Consider the following 7,366-nt stretch of genomic DNA (forward strand, 5'->3'; position numbering starts at 1 on the left):
CTTCATGCAATACATCGAGGTTCTCGGCAGCAGGGTCTGTTTTGCTTCCCTGCCACATCCACGGAGCAACGGCCAAGCGGAGAGAGCAAATGCTGAAGTCCTACGAGGCTTAAGGACGAAGACTTTTGATAGGCTGCGCAAAAGTGGGAGGCGCTGGATTGATGAGTTGCCGGCGGTTCTTTGGTCAATCAGAACGACGCCAAATCGAGCCACGGCCAGACACCCTTTGCCCTGGTTTACGGGGCAGAAGCAGTTCTCCCCACAGAACTCATATACGGGTCACCTCAAGTGCTCGCTTACGATGAGCTTGAGCAAGAGCGATTGCGGTAAGATGACGCGACGCTCCTTGAGGAAGATCGTCTCCACGCAGCTGTGAGAGCAGCACGCTACCAGCAAGCTTTGCGCCGCTACCATAGCCGCAAGGTTCATGCCCGGAGCTTTGAGGAAGGCGACCTTGTTCTTCGGCACGTTCAGTCGGACAAGAATTCCAACAAGTTGACGCCAAAGTGGGAAGGCCCTTATCGGGTAACACGAGTCACCAGGCCCGGGGCAGTCCAGCTGGAGACCGAAGATTCCATACTAGCGAGCAACTCCTGGAACGTCGAGCATCTTTGCATGTTTTACCCATAAGGCGCGGCTGTCGGGCCTCCCGTCAAGACACCCTTTTGTACAAGCCTTGCCTGCAAGGCATGTAACCCCTTTGTACAAATCCAAGCGCAGACCCTGAGCATAAATAAACGAAGCGTTGGCGCCCTAAGTTATAGCATGCATGCTAGGTTGAGTCTCTTCCTTGGTTAGGGTTGATAGTGCTTAGCAGCGGCTAATCCCTAGCTTAGAGGTCGAGTGCACGTCTCTCTGTTCTTCTCTGTCTTCTTTGGTCCGCAGGGCACATGAGTATTCTTGCCGAGCTGTTTTGGAAGAAAGGGAATGGACCGGCGCACGGACCCCGGCAAGCCAGAGTTGCCGGGGACTGCAAGAACAAGGATCCCTCCGCGGCAAGCCAAGGTCGCCGGGGGCTGCAGATCCCGATAAGTCCTTTATCCTCTATCATGCATTTCGTTATGGACTGGGATACGTGAAACCCCGTTCTATCTCTAAGCTGCCATGCTCCCCATTTTCGACACCCAAGGATTATTCCCTGGGTCCGAATCTGGTCGTAGCCACGGCAGCAAAGAAGAGGAACGGGAGCCTAAGCCCACCTCATTCCTGCCTCCGCCAAGAGCGTGAGAACGGTCGAGCGAAGTGGGGGAACGGCAAGGCCTGTTGCCGGGCGAAAAAACATTTGTCCTAAAGGACAACAAGGATTCACTCCTTGTCGTGGATTCCTCCCGCGAACGAAAATCCCGGCAAACATCCCTTTTTCATTAAAAAACATCCCGTACAGGTACAGTTCATACAAAATGAAAAACATGAACAAGGGGATTACAAGTTCTAAAGCTAAAAAAGGCCCGAAAGCTTACAAGACTAAAAAGATATATGGTGCCCGTAATCCCTTTCTTGTCCCTCTCCTCAGGAAATGGAACAAGAAAGCAGAAGGGCAAAAGGGGCGCCTAGGCGAGCTACGAGTGGAAGAAGACACCAAGAGAACATCTCGGTGGCCGTCCAAGGGCTAGATGTGTGATGGCGGCGCCGGAGGCAGAGCTCGAAGACGAGGCGGCAGGACGTCAACACGCGACGAAGGCATCGGTGCCCGCGTACTCCGACTTGACAGCCTTGCCGCCCGCCCTCTTCCTCCTCGGCGGCCTCCCTACGCCAGCCACCCAAGGAGACGACCCCGACAAGTTCAAGGAGCCGGCGACGCGGATGATGGGGTCGCCGGTCCCGCTCGGAGCGGCGCCTGACACCTAGTCGGACCCGTCATCCTGCCGCCCGCTGCCCTCGTCGTCGCTGTCGTTGTCTTCCTCGCCACTCTCGCTTGAGGAGGAATCTTCATCATTGGAGGAGCTCCCAAGGCAGCACCTCAAGCGGGTCCCGAAGTGCCCGAAGATCTTGACGGAGAGGAGGCCACCCTCCATTAGTTTGAAATGGAGAGCGAGCCCATCCATCAAGCTATGGAGGCGAGCGAAGGTCTTCCACCCTCGGTGAAGATACATGACGTGAGGGAAGGGGAACTCGACGTCAACCCACATGCCACTGTTCCCACAACCCCTCATGTGCAGCCGCAGCGCCTATGGCGGATCCAACTCCATCTACCATGCAAATGGAGTCGGGAGGCGGAGGCGACGGCGCGGTGGGTGGCGCAGCCTAATGAAGAATTCGCAGGGGTTGTCCTCGGCGTGGCCCTCCATCGGAGGAGGGGCTGCTGGAGGAGGCAAGGCTGATCTGCCGCCCCGTCCTCCTCTCCTTCGGACACCACGACGGCCTCGACCTCCCCCTCCCTCTAGCGGCCGGCTCCGCCGCTACGAGCTCTTGGGAAGGAGCGATGCGCTGCCTGGCCGAAACCCTCGCCGCCACCGATGAAGCGTCAGCATGCCCCCTCGCCATGGTAGAAGAAGAAAGGAAGCAGGAATGGAGAGAGGCAAATGGCAAAAGGTTGAGGGGAACCGTTCCTCCCGCTCCCCTCTTTATAAAGGGGCAGGGGCGAGGCTCGGCTGCCCCCTCTCGGCCAATCCGGCTTCTTGAAGTGACAGCAAGCGGGGCCGTCGACCGCCCTCCCCGCTCCATTGAAGGCGCATGGGAATCGACCCGCACGCGCGCGACTGCCCACGTCCCGTGAACCTGTCATTCGCCCTGCGTTATGCATGCAACAAACATGGTGCAAGAGGCGGGTGCAGTGGGACGCGTGGAACGAGGGTTCCCGAGCAAGGGCAGTAAATGGGAGGCGTCCCTGCGGTCTCAAAGAGACACGCAAGCCGCCTCTTTACTTTCCACCACAAGGTGACGCCAGCATGCCCATGTCATGCGCGCGCACGACCCCCACATCGCGCGTTCAACACGGGTTGTGGGAAGCGCAGCGGACGGAACAGTGGCCGCGGTAAAAATCCGCCCCAACTGCCCGCGCACCGTTCTAGGCCTGGCCCAACAACGTGATGTGCTTATGTGTGGCCCAGGCCCGGGGGCTCCTGTCGGTGTACAAAAGTAGGGGCTCTGCTTTTGACCCCATTACTTGTGCACGGGCAGTCAGAGCCTCCCACCATGGCCACGCATAACATGGCAGGAAAGGGAAGCCGAAGAGAAGCCGAAGCCACAAGACAAACAAAGCAGCAACAAGGACCAAGGCCACAAAGATCAGATAGGCGTAGCAGGTCTCCCCGGCAAGGACCCTTGCTGGGGCAGCTCGCCCACGCCAGCCGAAGTGAGCCACCCTTGAGCCCACCAACGCTCGACAAATGCGTTGGACAGGGCTCAGGAGGCACCTCCGTGGTGGTATGCAGATCTTTGTGAAGACATAGAATAGTCAAGAACAAATGAGGATAGGAAAGCAACGATCCTCACCGAAGAAGCCCACAAGACCCCCGGCAAGATCCTTGTCGGGGACGCATGCGCGCCATGGCAAGACCCTTGCCGGGCCACCCAGCGAGACCCTCGCCAAGCGCACCAGCAGGGCCACCGCCAGGCCCGCATAAGCCAAGTCGCCAATGCCATTTGCATGCAGCTGCCGACCCAACCAGCTGGGCAGGCACCAGCGTGGCAACATGCAAACCTTCGTGTAGGCTCCACCATCACGCCACCTCAGCTGCCTACCTGCCTACATGGCACCACATGCATCGCTGGCCAGTGGCGCGTGTCGAAGAAAGGAGGAGCGGCGACGGACAGGATGTGCCTCGCCCCCGTCCCCGATAAAGCGAAGGGACACCTAAGCCTCGCATTAAATGTGTCTTGTCCTGGAATACCAGTGATAAGCTCGCAATGCTGTAGCACTTTCCACCTCTTGTGTGCCACTGTGGCAGCCCCTTTCGCCTATAAAAGGAGGCCCATGGCACACGGAGAAAGAATTTGGCACTTTGGAACCTCGCAGCACCTAGAGCTAGTTCGAGAGCTCAAGAACACTAATACATGAACCAAAGCAGGATCGTAGGGTTTTACGCATCTTTGCGGCCCGAACCTGGGTAAATCCCTTTGTGTTGTCTGCTAGTCCTACTCTTCTCACGATCCCCGCGCCCCACAACCGTAGAAGGGATTCAAGTGATCCCATAGGTGTCGTTTCCCACCGACAGCGCCCGCGGTCCCAAAGAAGGACAGGCCAGGGCTGATCTCCCGAGGGTCTACTCCAGCCCCGATGCTGCCCGAAGCCAGCTCCAGCCCTTCTGGTGCGCCCTCCTCTGCTGCCGGACCTCCTGAGGCTGCGCCCCGTAAGAGGCTCTCGGGCTTTAAGCTCGGCAGGAGGCCGTTGGAGCTTGCTGCGACTAACCAGTAAGTACTCGAACTCTTCTCTGCTCTTATTTTTGCCATCAAGGCTTGACATCCTCCATTGTTTGGGTAGGCCGCCGCCTGCGGCGAAGAGGCTGAAGGAGGACACGATGGCCCCGCTTGGGAAAGCTCATCTGTTATGGCCGCGCCTTCACCCGCGGGAAGGGGAGGCAGTGGAGCTCGCACCTCACCTGCCCGGTCGTCCTCACGAGGCCAAGAGGGACACTCTGGCGAGGGGCTAGCCCCCGTGGCCCCGCTGACTCTGGAGGCACCGGCGCTTGACGCTGTCGCCGAGGTTGCCAAGGCTCAGGAGGTCCCAGCCTCCCAGGCCGTGATTACACTACCGCCTTCTCCTCCTACTCCACCGGTTATCATCTCCTCTGCCTCCTCCGCCACCTTGGACTGTGCTGCTGATGAGCTGAGTCGGCTGCGAGAAGATCTCCAGGGCGCCAACCCCTGCCTGGTGGCCGGGTGCCTGGAGCTGGTCTTTGGCTGGGTTCGCTCTGATGCCTCCGTCCGAGCAGCGCTGACCCACGGTGTGACAACTTCCGAGGAGGAGAAGCAAGTCGCCTCCCAGGACATAGCCGCTCGCGAAGCGGTGTTGAAGGATGCTTCAACTGTTTGGGCCACTACAAGGCGCTGGAGGACGAGCTGCAAGGCCTGCGTGATGAGCTTGCCAAGGAGGTTCGCGGCCGTCAAGCGAAGGAGGAAGAGATGAAGGCTCAGGAGGCCGCCGTCAAGGACCGTGACACCGAACTGTCCGCTAATCGCGGCCGGCTGAAGACATTGGAGCAGAAGCTGAAGGCGGAGAGGATTGAGCTAGACGCCAAGGCGAAGGTCTTGGCCGAGGATCGCGCGGCCTTCACAGTTTATGAGGTGAGATCTCGCAAGGCGCTGAAGTTGATTTATGACGATGGTCTAGAGAAGCCGCTGGCCAGAGCCACGGACGGCCCCGCCAAGCTGCTTCCCTTCCTGTTCGAGGTGCTTGAAGAGGTCGTGACCGGCATCAGCCCCATGGACAAGGTTGAAGCTCGCGTCCTTTCCTCCGCAGCGCTGACGTGGATCCTCAGCGACGTCTATTTTTGCAACCCCGACGCCAACCTTGACGACGTACTGGAGCTTGTGGACGCCGAGCGCTCCACCGCTGCTGCAAAGGCCGTGAAGGGCCGAGCGGAGGCCTTGCTGGCGAAGTTCCACGCCTTCGCCACTGCGCCCAAGGCAGGTGCTGCTGACTCCGCGGCCTCGGGAGGTGGAGCTGACAAGCGTGACCCCGCCACGAGTGACGGCGGTGCTCAAGGGTGATCTCCTCGCGGCCTCTTTCTTGTTTCTGCTCCTGCAACATGCACCGTGCCTCGTGGAGGCATTTAAACTAGTGTCTGGTATCATGAGGACAATTTATGGTTTGTAATATTTGCTTCTAAATTTGCGAGATTTTGCGGTTTCCTTCCTATTTTCTTCGTGTTCTACGTCGGCAGGGCCCGGCCCCGCGCATACCTCAGCCGCCGTTAGCCCCGACCGGATCACCAGGATGGGACTTAGGAGTGAGGGGCTACGTGGCAAGTTAGGCTACTGACTCGCGATGCTCGGGAGTCCCCCTTGACGCGCAAACAGCAAATAAGGAGGGGGTGTAGCAGTGGATCTGTCATTCTACGTCGGCAGGGCCCAAACCCGCGCATATCTCAACTTCCATTACCCTTTTGGAACTAAGGAGTGAGGGGCTACGTGACCAGTTAGGCTCCTGAGTTGCGATGCGCAGGAGTCCCCTTGACTCGCAAACAGTCTTCATACCTTGGCTCCGCTCGGGGAGGGGCGCGCGACGACCAGGTCCGAGGGACCTGGCTGGGTGGCATGTGCTCGGGCGTGACCCGGGCGCAGCCCCCGTGTCCAGCCCCCTCGCGTGGCGCTCCCGAGGGGAGGCGTTGCGATGAGGCTAGACACTGAGCTCTGGGCTCCCTGAGGTTGATATAGCCATGGGCTGCCCTCAGTTGTTTATCACCAGCGCGGAGCATAGCGCTTCGGTATGTGTACAGGCATAGCCGCTCCTTGGTAGTGTCGTCAGCTAGCGTGGAGCATGGTGCTTCCACTGGTATGTGGGAGGGGGGGCCCTCCGGGAGGAGCCCCCGAGGCATGTACAGCACGCCCTGACACGTGGCCGGCACGGTAGGGCTAGACGAGGTGTATCTGGGCACTCGTGAGCCAGCGCGGGACTCACGAGGCCCTGCCTCAAGGCGGGTTGCACCTGATCTAGAGCCTTGGGCGGCTGAGTGTTCCTGCAAGGTGGTTACATGCAAATGCTCTACGTCCTCAGGTTCCGACCCTCGAGCAAGCTCAGCCGCCACTGGTATGCTAGTTCGCGATGCCGTGGACAGGGCTAGGGGATGAGGGCTGGAGAACCAGTAAGAGCTCCTGAGTCGCGATGCTCAGGCGCCCCCCTTTTAATGTGCAAGCGGTTTGCATGAGGGAGACGAGCGACGATAATCATAGGCAAGTTAAGCGTGAAGAGCAAATCAGCTTAGATAGATGCAGGAAAGATACATGCCACTGGGTCAGGCCCGAGTGGCTTGGGGATGATGCAGCCCGAGGGGCGCCCCCAGCAAAGCGAACTAAAGACAGAATCAAAACGGATACAGGCCGCAGGGACGGACCCACGTGACCAGGGAATAATGCAGCCCTGAGGACGCTCCCAGCTAAAATGAAACTCGAAAGATGTCACCTGGTATCATTGCAGAGCGGGTGTTGGAGTAGCTGACGACGCACGGTGAAGAACCCGATCCTCACGAGACATCAGAGCCTTGGGCCTCGGGAGGCTCTGGGGGTTCGAGCGGCTCCTCGAGGTCCATCTCCATCTCCACCAGGAAGGCGCAGTGCCTGACCTCCTGAGCTTCCAGAATGCTCCACATCAGGCGCTGGTGAGCAGCAGCCGCGTTCGGCAGGCTGAAAGGCATGCAAACGTAGCTGTGAGGTGGACCCTTGCAATGTTCCATGCGCGAAGGCCAGAAACGCTCCTGAGACGCGA

Source organism: Triticum dicoccoides, chromosome 1B (assembly GCF_002162155.2).
Source record: "Triticum dicoccoides isolate Atlit2015 ecotype Zavitan chromosome 1B, WEW_v2.0, whole genome shotgun sequence".
Classification (NCBI taxonomy): Eukaryota; Viridiplantae; Streptophyta; class Magnoliopsida; order Poales; family Poaceae; genus Triticum; species Triticum dicoccoides.